Consider the following 16,787-nt stretch of genomic DNA (forward strand, 5'->3'; position numbering starts at 1 on the left):
TCTAGGAGCCCCAGTGTTGGAACTGCTGTAAACTGATTCAGTCTCTTTCTGGTTTTAAAAATTATGGAAAACTGTATTCTCTTCTATAAAGCATTCAGCCGGCTGCAGCTGGACAACATGGAACAGTGAAGTCTGTAGCTGTTCAGGGCAATTTTTGTAAACACACTACTAATGTTCTGTAGCTTCACTGTTAAATTGTAAAAGACTTCTCCATTAAGGATTAAGAAAAACTTTGGCTTAAATTCTGTAATTGATGGACTGCATAGAAAGTTTCAGATAACTCTTCATCGCATCACATCTACCAGATTTGGGGCAGATTTTGCGAATGTGTTTTTTTCACCCCAGAAAAGAAACTGAATTTTAGAAGAGCAGCCTGCAGAGTGCTAGGACTCTGAATTGACCTCTAGGGCCTGATCCAGCATTTGCTTACTAGGTTTTCTCTGCAATGATGTGGGGATTTGGCATTAGTAGATTTTGGTAAGATCTGATAAATCACTAAGCAGTTGCTCTCCTGAAAATGCTAGCTTGTAATTACACTAATTTACAGTAACTAAAACTCCAGAAAGTGATGTGCCAGCAACCGAGTGATCCAGGACAGATCCTCACTGTCCTATGGTATGTGTCATCATTTGCTCCTAATCTGTGCAGACATAAAGTAAGAACAGATCCAAATGGAGCAGAGGCCTTTGTGTGTGCTCAGGTCTTGTTCAGAGCAGTACCAAACATGTAAATATGACTTCGTAAAAAAACCACCTCCTGTATAGTCATCTGAAATATCAGGTCAATGAGCAGACAAGCGTTGGAAATTGCCACTTCTTGAGAGCCAGGCTGACGTACCTACTCCAGGCACAAAAATAAAATGGTATCCTAAATCACAGTTCACTTAAGAATTTGCTCATTTTCCAAAACAGAAGAGGAATTTGTGAAATGATTGCTAGTAATTGTTGCTATTTATTAAGTCATTGTTAGCTATTTTTAAGACTTGACTTTCCCAAAACTGATCCACACATTAAAGTCCGACTCCTACCAGAAGTACTCCAAAGTAAATCCCCGCCTGAATAACTGCCACCTTATTTCAGCCAGACACCAGTATTTTACCAGAAGATGAAAAAAATCACTTTTAGCACATCCTTCCCTGGTTTAAAAGAATATTTCTTCACAATAGTTTTTTTTCCTTTAACTTTTTGCAATAAAGGTAATTTTCTCAGTATGAATCATTTCTGTATTCTTTGTCATTTCAGAGACAGAATAATTGCCGAGACTTGGCAGAACTAGTGATATTATTGAACTTGTAATTGTCTAATGTCTTAGTGTCCTAGATGGAAAGTCAATACATTATGATGTCCCCCAAGCCAAATTAATATAATTTTCAATGTGGTGGTTTGAAACTGTTTGAAATGCCTTTTTTAATTCCTGCATTACTACATCTAGTGATTCAGAAGCTAGTAACAGAGGGTAGCTGACTGCTTTATGTCCCAAGATAAATCTATCTCTTCCTGGCTATTTTCTGGTTTCACTCTTTCAAACCTTGTGGCAAAAGTTTCTGCTGTGACTGGTTTTCTTTCAGTGGCCTTTCCAAGAATTTTGAAGGAACAGACCACATTGAATACACCTTAAAAAAATTTTATTTAGGTCTTTCTTTTGTATTATCAACTTATTTTGAAAGTGGTGCTCAGTACAGAATGGGGTATTGGCATAATAATGTTCAGGCATTATTTTATTACCATGCATAATGTTATGCCCTGCATTCATTGTACTCTCCATGACAGTGTCCATCTTATCCACTGTGGAACAATTTTTGCACAATGGAGTTTACACCCTGGGAGAAAACTTCAGACTGGACTGTAATGTAATATAAATAAAATACTGTTCCTTTTTAATTATTATTTATTTATTTTTATTTAAAGTAGCATAGCAAGAGATTTTCAAAAGCAATTAGTACTAACCCCACTCTCTTTGAAATTGAGAGATTGGTTTTCCTATGAGTCTGTGTCATTCCTGGCTTGGAAGATAAATTTGTAGGCTTTTATAAAATACAGCAAATTAAGCCCATGCTGTGTTTTACATAATTTTCCTACTACCATCAGAAAGAACAGGTTTCTTACAGTCCGTGTGGACCATCTGTTACAAACAAAATGCACTTAGGTTTAAAAAAATCACTGTCTTTTTTTTTGCCTCTGTGGTACTTTCCATGTAGAAGACATGCACAATTTTGTTTTATGCAATATACTGTAATGTCTTGCAGCAAGCAGAATGATTAATTTTCTTACAAATCATGGCCAGCCACCCAAAGTAATGACTTTTGACATACCATAATGGGTGTTACATATGGTTGGTGTCAAGAGTTGCCTAGATGTACTGATAATGAGCCATACTTTTGAAAAGTCATAATCTATTATTCTTCACTGAGAAAGTCAGATCCATCAGTCTGACATCAAAATGTCATAACTCATTGATCTCACATTACAATCAAGGATTCTTGGCTCTTATTAATGGCATTAAGCTACACCAGTTACATCAACAATCCTAGTCTTCATTTTAGTGGTATCACTGAAGTTATTGGCTAAATCCATTCATCCTTTTCTTAAGCCTTATTAGTAGTTTCTATTAATTCTAACGTAGCTGTTTTAAAACTTCAAACAATCTAAAATCCAATATGATCTATACAAAAATAAATAAGACAAAACATATGTGAGCCTGAAAGAGCTGAGTGGATTGGATTCCCTTCAGGGTGCCATTCTGCCTCTGCTCTCATAGCTGGTGATGTCAACACAGTCTTTTAAAGAAGTTCCTTCCTGCTAGCTCACTGCTGCCCATCTGTTATTCCTGTATCTCCAGATGACATGTCACTAGTGGTAGTGACAATTGCTTATCCGCTGCTGTCAGAAAAAGAATAGTTTAGGAGCTTAGAAACAAATCTCAAACTAAAAGTTGCTTTGAAGTTTGATCTGCTATTCAGTGAAGCACAGTGCAGGAGAAATAGTAAATGTGTCAAGCTAAAGAGAGGAAAAAAGGGGGTGAGAATGGTGGAGCATAAGAGAGATGAGCTGCATTTGCATACATAACCAATGTGCCTTTTAGGCACAAATATTTCAGAGATGCATAGCCCTGGTGCCATGTGGGATTTTAATCTGTGCTTTAGGATTAGGGAACATGCATTGTCTTGTTGAAGGAACTGTTGAAGACAAGAGTCTCACTTTTCAATTAGTAGGGTGTTTTCTGTGATACAGAATTTCATAGCAAAACAGTCCCAATACACATGAATAGTCAGGAATCCTCTTTTATGGTTAAAAGATTTTGTCCCCATTTTCAATTCACCTTCACAAGGTTTAAATTGCAATATGGCTATTTAAAGTCACTTTAAGAAAAAAATTGTAACATTAGAACACTATATAGCAAGGCCTGATTTTTTCCAAACACAGTATTAGTAATAAAATCAAACATCCCCATGGAAGGTTTCATGTTTGATAAGCAGTATTCTCCTAGTAGGAAAGTATCCAAATAAACATACGTTGTTTTTTTTTTTACCTGGGTCCAATAATCACACATTAACTGGGATATGCAAACAATAGTTTGCCAAGTCCTGCCAGCCCACTTGTAGGAGTCAGCCAGCTCTCTGCAAGACTCTCCCTCACAGCAACAAGTTTGTGGAATCAGGCCATTTGTTTGGATCAATGCTCATCCCTTCAGGCAGAGCTAATTGGCAAATTCAATCACACTGGCTATTTAATTAATAAGCCCAAAATTCCACGAGATGAAACGATGAAGAGCCCAGGAATGACCCTTGATAATAATAAAAGATAATTGCAACCAAGAATTGCATTATTCAGACTTTGTTATTGACATGATAAGCACTGCCATGTGCCACGCAAGCTGTGATACGGGCCCAGTGGTCATAGGTGTAACAAAAGATTGGAGGTGTAGCTGCTTGCTCTGTTTCAATGCAAATGTGAATTCAGGTGAAAAACAAAACAACTGCATATAAAAAAAATAAATTAAAAAAAGGAACTTCACAGCAGTAGTGACAGGAAAGCCATTTGGCCACTTTGTTGCCTGTGTTCAGGTAACACAGTGATACGTCTAAGGTGAGAGATTCATTTTTCTGTGTAGAAAGAGCAGGGATGTGAATTACCAGCTGCAGCTCCAGCAAAAGCCCAGTCTAGCCACTTAGCTCCTGAGTGAGGGCATCTGGGGACTGCATGGAAATAAAAACATGAAGTCGTTATGCTTAGTAGCAAAAACAGATGCTTTATGAAAAAATGCCAGGTTTTCTTGCAGAAACAAATGAGAGATTGTGGGGAAAAGGATGGGGAACAACACTGACTTTTAAATGCAAATTGCCAAAATGTAAAACAAGTTTCTGAAATAATGAAAAATTAATTCCAATAATTTCCACTGAAATGTTGGTCATCTTATGTACACAAGGCAAGGAAATGTCTGCCAATCCCAGTGAAGCAATATGTAGGGTTGCCCAAAAGATACTGGGCATAACAAGAGTAGGTCACCTGGGAACACCACTTTCCTTACAAGTCTACTTCGTGTGCTAGTTCTGAAAGACAACCAATCCATGGGGAACTAGAATTAGAAAATGGACATCTGGGCTTCATTTTTGGCTCTGCCATTGGTCCATTGTGGACCTTGGGCAAGCCATATGTAGCAGTGGGTCCAGTTATTTCTCCCATGCTTTGTTTATTCCTTTCAGACTGTACATTCCTAAAGTATGGACCACCTCTTCACCTGGGCATCGCATAAAAAGTCCCAATCTTGTTCAGGTTTTTATTTAGACAAAATTAAAAGTTTCATAAAATCTTCCCCAATTCCTAAAGAATTCCTGAGTTTTATTGCTTCATAAAAGTCTGAATCTGCGAAGCCAACCTATTTTATATATAATGAATGTAACCCTTCAGTAAGATCACAGCTGTAACGTTACAGAATCAGTCATGTAAAGAATAGTCCCTGCAAGAAAACCTGCCTTCTCTTTTTTCTCTTTAACCTCAATAGAGCAGTTCTTTTGTTAATTACAGTTACTGCACACTGTGATATTGAAGTGCTCTGTTCTCAAACATATTCTTATTTATTTTAGTCCTTTTTTTCCCAGGTAATGAAATGTCAGAACCCTACTTTTTCTGGTTTTGTAGTATGTTGATCAAAGTGACCTTTGCTTTGCAGCAGACACAAATCAATATAGCGCTCTGCAGTATTTGACAGATAAAGGTGCAACATATAATAAATGGCAATCACTGACAAGGAGAGCAAGAAAATACCTGCCAACTTCAGTTCATACTGGCAATTTTCAGACAATGCCACATGTTATGTTCAAAGTAAAATTCATTTGTCCATCTAATAACAGAGATGGGGGATATTAAAGGACTCAGTTTTGTTAAAGAAATGTTTCATCTCACAGTAATAATTCAGAGTCCAGTCAGGGTCTACAGTGGTTGGTTGCAAGTAAAGTTATTACATTTTGAAGACAGGTTAGAAGAGCAATTTTCCTTGCCATAAAGGGGCAGTGAGGGAGGGGGAGAGGACTTTTACCCCAGAAATTAAATAGTAATTATATACATGCATACAAGCACAGTCTCTCATCCTCACACAGACATTGTCTTAATATCCTAAAGCAGCTCTCCAGTATAGTGCTTCACAGCTGATGGTTTGATTTTCTTATATTTTTCCACACCTGCTGATATTTACCATTGTAATTAATTTCTATTTAAATGCTTAATTGCAAATAGTAGCTGGAAATTATCTGCTAGAGATTTGAAGTCAAATGGCAGCTTCAGCCCACTGTAAATGTAGTGTATGTGTGGGAGGGGTAAATTTCTCTTTCACTATTGCTTGTCTTATTCTTAGTAACACAACTAGCTTAATATAAGGGTCTAGCCCAAATAGAAAGCAAAGCTGGATTTTACCCACCATGATGAGTTGTGCTCCACCGTATCAGAAGTGGTGGCTGAGCAAGCTGCTTTTCACAGCATAAACATAGGCAGGCCAGCACCCAAAGCAGACTCATGGCAAAGCAGGAGGGAAGCTGAACAGTGTGAACCAGAACATTTCCTATCATGTGAGAGGGTCTGTGGGACCAAGGCTTGCCTGTAGCCTGTGTAAGAGGAGCAGCAGAGATGAAGGTGCCCTGGCTATGGAGTGGAGTTCTGAGTGCTTCTTATGAGGGGTGTAATCCTGCCAGATTACCTCTAGTTACATTTCTTATTTCTTGAAACATGTCTGTCCATGGAATGATGACAAAATGCCTGCTGGCAGCACATTTTAGTGAACATAACTCTACCTTATTTGGGCACCTACAAACTATCCGTATTTTCTTCTTTTCATAGAAGGCTATTTTTGTAGTATGACTGAAAGGCCTTTTTACGTATCTGTTGTTCCTAACTCAAACTTGTGTTTGAGTATTTCGTATTTCACAACTACTTTTTATGAAGCTGTTGATATACTTCAGACAAAAAAAGGCCAGTTCACATTATTGTGGCTGTTATGAGCCATTTGATGTGGTTCACAGTAGAACCATGTCTAATTTATGAAGCAAACACATTGTTGATTGTGCACATACAAATGCCGTGTGTACCTGCTAGTGCTTCATACCATCGTACCTTCTGTGTGCAAAGTCTAACACTGCATGTGCTGTATTCACTTTGAGTATGATTGTCAGGATATGACCATTTGTTAGTACAGTTCAGGGCTAATGGTCAAATTCCATATTGAAGCTTATGGTTGAACCCAATAGAAAAAAAACCCGGCTGATGCTCCAAAAGCAGGACACCCTCCAGTGAAGGGAAGCTTCCCGCTTGCAAACATAGTGCTACTTCAGCATGCTGACCACAACACTTCATCTTGTATTGGCATGCAAAATGGAAAGGCTAGTTCCAGAGAACAAGTAAAGCACCCCAGAAATGGTAGGGAACTTGTTGAACTGCTCCAGATTCTTTCTGATTTAGTGACCTTTTCATCAATTATTCTACTCTTTTTTCAATAGAAATATTGTACTTACTTATACTCAGTCTTTTCTTCTGGGATCTGTTCAACTTAAGAGAGCTCATGCTGCACATACATGCTGCTATACAAATGAGAATTTATCTGTCTTTGGTTGCTGTTGTGCCATTTTGTACTATTTTCTCACCTTTTATGAAAAGTTAATTTACTTTTGGTCTTTTTTTGACAAAATATTGAACACAGAATAGATGGTTCATGTCATTTGTCTGCAATAATGCCAGACATTTTCCTAAGCTTCTGAACGCCTGATTAACCTTCAATTGATCATATTTGTGTATAATTTTTTTCTATGTCCTATTGTATTAAGCTGTACTTACCTGTCATTACCAGTGAAATATCCTGTAGCCCAAGTCATGGTAACCTATTCTGAATTTCTCCCACTCTCAAGCTTCTGCAAAAAAATTATTTCTCTGATCATTTTACATTTTGCCACTCAATATATTTACTGCAAACCACTTAATAGTGGTCTAAGGAACTAGTACTAGCTTCTGACCTCTCTAGCCTGGGAAATGTTACATAGTTCAGCAAAACTTCTTCCTCTTAGAACATCCTTATTATTTGAAATGATCTGGTAGAGAAATTGTTTCATACTAAGGTATCACAGCCCAGCATGTTACCAAGTAATTGGCAGTTATGAAAACTCCACATTCTTTCTCCCTAAAGTTCCATGTAGTTATTCTGCTGTAAAGTGTGGGCTCCAGGAAGGAGAGAGTCTCTAAACATCATAACCTCGCTGAGGGGATTGTCACCCTAACTGGCAAATGCTCAACTGTGAGCAACAGATTTATTACCTGACATAATTAATTGCCTAGATAGTGACATTTCCCATATTATAGACAATTGTGAATTATGAGCCCAGCTGCTAGCCTTCTCATTCACTGAAATCGGTTGATAAATATGTTTATTCGAGGTCAGCTTGGCCTCATCCATTAGAAATATTGTTTTTCTAAACATTACATTGATTTAATTTAACTCTAATCAATTTAAAATGGTTCTGACAATTAACAAAAGCTTCAAATATGACCTTAAAGTAATAGGATTCATTAGCTATGTTTAGGATTAAACTTATCCTAATAGGGCTATTTTTCTTCCGAGGGCATGTAGTAGGCCGACTGGTGGTCAGTCAAAATTAAATCAATTATTATAAATTATACAGTTTGGGTTGATTATGTCGTGCCTGCTAATTTGTATAAATAAGGACCTCAAACAATAGAAGCCATTTATTAATAACTATCTGTATCCCAACCTGTATTACACTTTATGTTACAGCTGCAGGATCATCTGTTACCCATGAAGTATTATGTTCTCTACTGCTAGGCATATATGCTAATTAAACCCATAATTAATTGTAACAGTTATAGTTAAAGTCAAAATGCTGACAGCCTTTTTGGCCTATTATTCATGGTAATCAACCGACTCAAAAGGCAATGTAATCAACAATTCCTGCACTAGCCAGGGGATCATAATACAACGGCAGCCCCAGTGACAGCTGGCACCCACAGGTCTTTGGATACAATAGGAAATATAAACCTCGAGAGCTGAAATGCTTCAGTATGAACAGTGCCTATTGTTTTTCTGAGACAAAATACAAGCCTAAGTCATATTTAAGAACTGAATCCCTAATGCAATGGTTAACAGAAATGCACAGGAGCCATGCTCCAGAGAGCCTGCCCTGCCTCCCCAGGGTAGTGGTGGCACTGAGAGTTTGGTACCACCGATTAGTGTCTTCTGCTTGTAACCCTTCACCAATCCCTTTTCCACCCACAGTGGGACTGTTTCAGATTAGGGATGAGAATTCCAAAGACTGGTTTTGAATATCAGGAGCGGATTTTATTTGCTCTGTTCTTAGTGAGCACGTGTCTGCTGGACAGTGGACAGTGCCCAAGAGGCATGTGGCCTCTCTGGGTACATTGTCTGCAGAAACAGAGGAACATTAGACTGTGCAGTGGATCTCACATTTCCTACCTACATCTGGCTGTGTATCAGCCTCTGAACCTTTGGGAAATTCCTTTTATTTTGTTCCCAGACACAGTAATGTATTCCATACCCATAGCAGCCTTGAGAGGTCAGGGCGGAGAGAGGAGGGAGAAAGGAGAATCATAGAATGGTTTGGGTTGGAAGGGACCTTAAAGATCATCTAGCTTCAACTCCCCTGCATGGGCAGAAACATCTCCCATTTGTTTCTGGGACCAGGTTGCTCCAAGCCCCTTGATCACTTCCAGGGATAGAGCATCCACAATTCCTCTGGACAACCTGTGCCAGTGTCTCACCACTCTCACAGTAAACAGTTTCTTCCTAATACCTAATCCAAGTCCACTCTATTTCATCTTAAAAACATTCCTCCTTGTTCCTTGCAAAAAAGTCCCTCCCTAGCTTTCCTGTAGCCCCTTCAAGTATTGGAAGGCCAGGCCACTATAAGGTCTTCTTGGAGCCTTCTCCAGGCTGGACAGCTCCAGTTCTCTCATCCTGTCTTCATGGCGGAGGTGCTCCAGCCCTCTGATCATCTTTGTGGTCCTCTTCTAGACTTGCTCCAACAGCTCCTTGTTCTTCTTACATTGGGAACCCCAGAACTGGACACAGTACTCCAGATGGGGTCCACGAGAGCAGAGTAGATGGGGAGAATCATCTCCCTTGACCAGCCAATTCCTTATCCACTGAGTGGTCCATCTGTCAAGTCCCTGTATCTCCAATTTAGAGACAAGGATGTCATGTGGGACAGTGTTGAATCTTTGCACACATCCAGGAAGATTGTATCAGTTGTTCTTCCCTTATCCATGCACTCTGTTGCAGATTTTTTTCTGTTTTTCGAAAATTTACATTGCAGAAGGCAACCAAATTTGTCAGGCACAATTTTCTCTTGGTGAAGCTGGATTGGCTGTCCTTATTTTCCATGTTCCTTAGCATAGTTTCCAGGACGATCTGCTTCATGATCTTGCTGGTCACAGAGGTGAAACCGACTGGCCTATAGTTCCACAGGTCTTCTTTTTTTCCCTTTTTAAAGATGGAGGGTTTTTTCCCCTTTTCCAGTAATGGAAAGTGATGATGGACAGTGGCTTAGCAACTTCATCCACCAGTTCCTTCAGGATCCACAGACTATTGTCAGCATAGATCCACAAAGACTCTTCCAAGACTTACTCTGAAGCAAGCATCCTATGTGGGCACAAATGAGGGTGTCTCCAGAGCATCATCAGCTCTTAAGCAGGCCACCCACAGTGGAAAAGGGAGTAAAGGCAAAATTAGTGGTCACTTTTAGCAATCACACCTTGCAGCCCAGATGAGGTGCAATGCCAGATGAACCATCCGAAACCTGTTGCATCCACCTGGTAAATGTCTCTACATGGGTCTTTACTTGCTTTCCTCCTCAATTTACAATCTAGTTATCCATCACTGCCTTGGATCACCAGCTCTTTTTGAGCTGTTCCTTCTGTGGGCAGACAAGCTCATGGCCCATAGCATCACGAAGCCAGCAAGTTTATACACACACAGCTTCAGATGTGCTGCTTCTTAAACAAGGTTAGCCACAGTTACTAAGATTTACACTGTCAGTTTCAGAGATGCCCATCCAGTCCTATAACACAAAAATTTATGGGCATCACAGACCAGTTTTTATTGTTAGAGCTCATATACAATGTGTGCCCTTAGTGACACATTTTTAAATAAAATATATTGTACCAGTGATTTCTAATGCTTAAAATAAAATAAAATAATAATCAACTTTTAGTTGCAGTTTCCCCCTGGTTATTGAGCCGAACTTAATGACTGGCTGAAAAGTATTTGTCAACACAACAGCTGGAGAGCAACACTTTCTTGTGGCTTTATGTCACAGCATATGCCAGCCACTCAGAACATGTGATAATTCAACTGGAGCTGGTACTACAATAGCAGATGGGTTGAAGCATTGTTATTCTCACTCTAGCTCCCAGCCCTTGAGGGATCACTAAATAAAATCAAAGCAGATGGACCATTACAAGCTCATTTGTGTTCACTACAAGCACCTCAACCTCCAGTTGTGATATACTGCACCTTTGTATAAAATGACATGTATGGTAACATGACCTAATGAAAATAGCATCAGACTTGGCAAGTGAGGAATGAGACTGAGAAATATGCACAGATCTATTTATCACTGAGTTCTTACCTTTGACAAAAGGTTTATCCCCCACCTCCCAATGTTTATCATTGTATTTCTCTTCATGTTTAGAATTTATTTTCCCCACACTCATCATAAGAACTAAAAGAATGCTGACTGTAAAATGCCTAGCAGGTTTCCTGGCCTCTGCAAAGACAGGATGAATGTTACTAGACACAGTGCAAAACTCCTGTTATTCACTCATTTCTACACGCTGTTGATAATTATACTAATCCAGCTGTCCCAGAAAGGCTTTGGCCACCCACTGATACCAATATCTGCAGGGATCAGGACTTCCCTGTATATGTCTCAGCCTGTTCTTATGATGAGGTCTTTCACAGCTCTATAGGTTTGGCCTCACATGGGACTTGACTTAGTGCACAAAATCAGCTCCAAATTTTTTGTCTGGGAGGTCAGTCAGCATCCCTCACCAAACTGTGGGTTTCCCAGGGCATGGGAATAATTGCTTCTAAAGGATGAAATATATTAAAACTGCCAACTATCTGAAGGGGGATCACTTGGGGCCTGCTGAAAAAGTTAAAAGCTAGTGCTGAAAAATTCTTCATGCCACCCTCAGCAACCCAGCATGAAGCTGGAGGCACATCTAGTGTCTGCTTAGAAAATGTTATATTCATTTAATGTCTTCTGAGCACCTTGTACTGCAGTGAACGAACAATGTCATTTGAAGGCTTTCATCTTGTAGTCCCCACAATGGCCATTGTCCTCCAGGGAGCAATGGCAAGATAAACTACAGCAGGCAAGATCTTACTTTGCTTTTATGACCACTGTGCCCTCTCCACAACCACATAGACACAGACACACACACAGATATGCTCGCAGTTAATGACAGTTCCCAAACTAAATTCCCATCAAATATGCACTTTTTATATTAACAGGTATCTTGTTTTCTGCCAGGTTTTAAGCTTGTGTGCACTACAGCATCAACAGCTGTATTCAGGACTAAATAACATACACTGAACTTACCAAAAGCTTTGGCCTTTTAGATATTGTCTAAACAGGAAAAGTAGTAGTCAGTCCAATGTTAGGGGAGTTTGATGCTTTTGGTTTGATCTGCATGAAAGATCCTGTATAAGACACATGTATCTTTTGAGAAAGCTCTATAGGTCAACTGACTGCACAGGTCCCCTTCATGCCAGCTTCTGCTGGGCTTTAAAGACACAGGTGCAGCAATGGAAAGCCAAAGAAATTGCTTCATTAGGGGTGATAAATACAGTTGAACTTCCTGTGACTGCAGTTTGTGAGATGAAAAAAAAACCACGACTTGTCCAGCTTTATCTGTGAAACAGTCTCCTGCTGAGGGTTTGAATGGTATAAAAACCTATGCATGGATCAGCTAATATTTCCCACCTTAGCCAGAACCTGCAGGCAGCCAGCCAGTCTCAAGGACAGTGCTTCCAAATAGCATCCTGCATGCAGTTCCTGGCTTGTTTGTTCTTCCTGAGCACTTTCTGTTATAGGTAGCAACTCATCCTCAACTGTGAATCAGCGTAACTACATCAGAGCATGTGTGGGTCAGGTCAGACGTCAGCATCACCTCTTATCTGCTGGCCAGCTTTCCTATCAGCCAAACTAATTTGCTAAGATAATTCTGTTTCCTGCCATCTATTACAATAAATCAACCACTGTAGCTTCATTGAAGTCTCTGCTAACTAATGAGCTGCCCTTGAAATTCTCAAACTGTATGCAAGGGCAGGGGAAGAAAACCCTTATTCTTCTAAATATAAGGAAGTTTTAGATAAACAACTTGATGTTCTGGGCAATGCTGCATCTCCTTAGCCTCATGTGTTAATGGATCATTCATGCCAGAGTCAACTCAAACTGGGGCAAAACCAGTAAATGCATCAATCATGCCTTTAAAAACAAATGTTCTGAATAATGTGATCTCAGATGGTGGAGTATGAGTGTGTATATGAGAGCATGGAGAGGTGAGAGAGAAGGAAATAAGTATGTTTCTATGAGATGGTAACTCTCTGGCACTTAATTTTGAATAGGAAAAAAGTATTGAAGATAGAGAGGAATGGAAGATCCATGAAGCATCCTGGAGCATGCCTACTGCAGCAGGAAGAACTCAGGCTAAAAGGTATTAAGATCATTCTGCCTTTTCCTTTGGTGATATTTAACTACTCAGAGCAGTATATTATAATTTAAAGCCGTAGTTAAAATTAGAAGATACACTAGTTTATACCCTGCTTGTATTATTTAGTTCAGATTTGATATTTAACAATGGTAAATTATTTGGTTTCTTTAAAAAACATCTTCCATACCTCATGGAATTGCAGCATTTTCTTTTGGCTTTTCCTTTAGATCAACACTGATTTTGTGATAGCTCTGCTGGTATAAAACTCAGATGTGCTTCACTATTGAGGTTACTGAAAGGAGTCAATACATGAGCAACACAGTTTTGTTAATTCACAGCCATTTCGCAGAAGGACAGTCAAAAATAATTGCATAAATCCCTCCCTGTCTTGAAATATTCAGAGGAAAAGTCACAGGAGAACCGATAATGTGACAATAATAATGAGGACGAAGAACAGCATTACAGTGCCAACTCGTATATCCCTTGGTTTCATTTACAAGTTTAGCAGCTGCTTGTTTCTCCATCATACAAAGATCATTACCTGACTTGTAAGAAGAGAAGGGAAGTCTGTTCACCTTTGGGCAACTAGCTCTGCATTTATTAATAGTTGTTGCCCATCTCATTACACATTAAATTGCTGCATTATAATTTATTTATTCATTGATTTATTGTAATAGATGAGTAGAAACAAAATTACCTTTGCAAATTACTTTGATAGGTGGGAAACATGCGATGTGGGATGTGAGATGCTACCTAATGAACACCATCTTATTGTGTGAGCACTAGCTAGTTAGAAAGTGAAAGTGAATCCAGCCAATTTCTAGACTGTTAAAAAAGGAATTACTGTGTAACTAACATGCACTTATCCATTCCCAGATGTCTCTTCTCTTCATGAACAAGGGAATTGGCTGAAAATGAAGTAAAAACTGGATGGGATGAGAAGACTCCGCTAAAATTAGAAACCTAGAGGTGGGATATTTGCAAAGTGGTTTGTTAAGCTTGGGTTACCTTTCTGTTAGGGTGCATGTCACACTTCCTAAAGTTGTATTTCTGTATTTCTGTAGCTCTTGCCTTCAGGGGGTACTGGCTGTCACTACCTTGCAGACACAGCCCAGGCCCAGGGTGCTGTCTGGCTGCTCCCAGCACAGCAATGGAGACAGGGCTGTGAGCACAGCTGGGTTGGACACAGAGCAGCAACATTCAAGAGGTCTTATGACCAAATTCCACCTCCACCCCCCAACCCCAAAGGATTTAGTTGCCTAAATCAGGGCTTATGTAGACATTGGGGGAGGTGGGGGGTGGAACAAAGCACCTTATTTTCTCTCTAGAAGCCCGTAATTTGTAGCTACCATTTGACATTGTAAGATTAGTCCGTTGGAACTGAGGGTTGCCTCAAGAGAGGCCCAGCTTTTGGGGTATGTAATGAAACACAGGGGTGTGCTGGGCTCTAAGTAAGACACCGAGTGTCACTGACCCCAGAAGCAGAGCCCAAAAGCGTGGTGTGAGCAGGAGGCACAGCTGCCCCCAACCTAGCATCAGTGGGGATGTATCTCACCCACTGCTGCAGCATCAAACAGGGGACAGGGATGGAGGGAACTCTGGGGATTAACAGTTGTCAAATTAGCCAGCATCAACAATAGCAAACTAAAGGGGCCACACAGTCAGGCATGTACAGAGATGGAAAATACACAGCCAGAATTTTTTTAGCTTTCAGTTATTAGTGCCTATAGAGCCCAGTTAAACACAAAACCTCTCCAAATTTTTCGTCATTTATTAAAAAATTAATTTATACCCTTAATATATAACAGTAACCACTATCAGCTTCCTGTACATAAAGGTCAATCATCTGCAAAACTTGAACATTAGCGCCATAAAATGCAGGGGGGGGGCTGGGGTGATTTGTTGTTTTGGTTGTGTGTTATTTTTATTTCTTTTTGTAAATGCTTTTACTGCACTACTTTCTCCTTTTCCTGAGATGGCCAGGGCAGATGTGATGAAGAACCTGGAGAAAGAAGGTAGGACTAGCAGAGGCTGCAGCCACGCCTCCAGCTTCAGCAGCTGCATCTGGATCTGCTCCTCGTGCAGTGACTGAAGAGTCTGAGTCACTCCATGCTTTGTTCTATGACATTTTGTTTCACATGTAGCTTTGCAGTTTGAAAAATTACTACTGCAGTCAAGTTGTTTAGTTTTCATTAGCTGCCACTCAGCTCTACAAAGGCCTCGGGCTCTCCTAGGTATTTTATATCTCCCAGTAGTACCTGCTTTAGTCACTCCAACAGCGGGTTCATTGGGTCCCTCCGGAGCTGTGCTGTGCAGCTGGCTCTGACTCCAGGGGCAGGTGTGGGGCACGGGGCCCTGCAGCTGCCTGGTGCCAGCCCGGCCCGGGGAGCCCCCGCGGTGGGTTTGTCACCACCACACATGGGGCACATCGAAGCTTGAGTTAGAGTTGGTGTATGCTTGAAATTTATAAACCTGTGAAAGTACCGAATTATGTTGGATTGAAAGTAGTTTTAAGAACAGCACTCTAAAAATGGGATGACAATAGCTGTATAGACACGTACGAATATAACGCTTCGTTTTTAAAACTTGTGGGTTAAGAAGCAGCAAGTTTCCAGCTGGTAGAGGCACTGCCCTCTTGTGGCTGGGGGGGGGGACCTGGAAACACAGCCAACCTCCCGCTGCAGCTGCTCAGCGCTGCACACACACGGCGCGCACAGCTGTAAACACCCTGCGATGTTCTGAGCACCATTCCCACCCTGATTCACAGGAGACCTCAGCTGTAGCCTTGAAAACTCAAAATAATCTTACTGCAGATGAAAAAACAACTTTAAAAGCAAACGAACCGTTTACATTGCAGAAGCAGGTAATACATCTCCTAAAAATACCTTTTCTATGTTATTCTTACAAGTGTTTAAGGATTTGCAATTATACATTTATTTAAATACTTAAATTTACAATGTTCCTTTTACAGTCCCAGCTAGGACTTTTTCCTCACTATTATTATTACTACTATCACAATTGTCAGGAAATTAAAAGGATTAAACCTAGAAATACTGGATAGCAGTATTTTCTAGCTAAAGAATGCATGCAAAGTTGGTGTGCAGGTCTTTCAAAAGGAACCTATGGATGCAGCACTGAAGCTACAGCTTGATACCAGGAGCTGATCCCCTGGAGTCAGTAAGGTAAGTGTGAAGGACCAGGTATTTCCTTACACGAACATGAAATGTCCTTTGAGTCAGCCGACAAAACTGACTTAAAATGGCGTCTCCACGTGGCACTGAACCCTCTGTGTGTGTAGGGGGTAGGAGCCGCGGCCAGAAGCAGGGGCGGGACTAGGTCCCGTCTGATTGGCTGAAAAGCCCGGAAATACAAAACCGGCCAATCGGGAGCGCAGAAAACTCCATAAGAGGCAGCGCGGCACGCCCCTCTCTCTCGCTCTCTCCTCGTGTTCGGTGGGGTCCTCTCCACACACTGCCTGCCGCCGCCATTTTCCTGCTGTGCCTGCCACTCCTGCTGGGAGCCGCCCGCCGCAGAGCCGCTCTGCTGCCGCTGCCAGCC

This window comes from Chaetura pelagica, unplaced genomic scaffold, assembly GCF_000747805.2.
Source record: "Chaetura pelagica isolate M959 unplaced genomic scaffold, ChaPel_1.0 scaffold425, whole genome shotgun sequence".
In the NCBI taxonomy this organism is placed as follows: Eukaryota; Metazoa; Chordata; class Aves; order Apodiformes; family Apodidae; genus Chaetura; species Chaetura pelagica.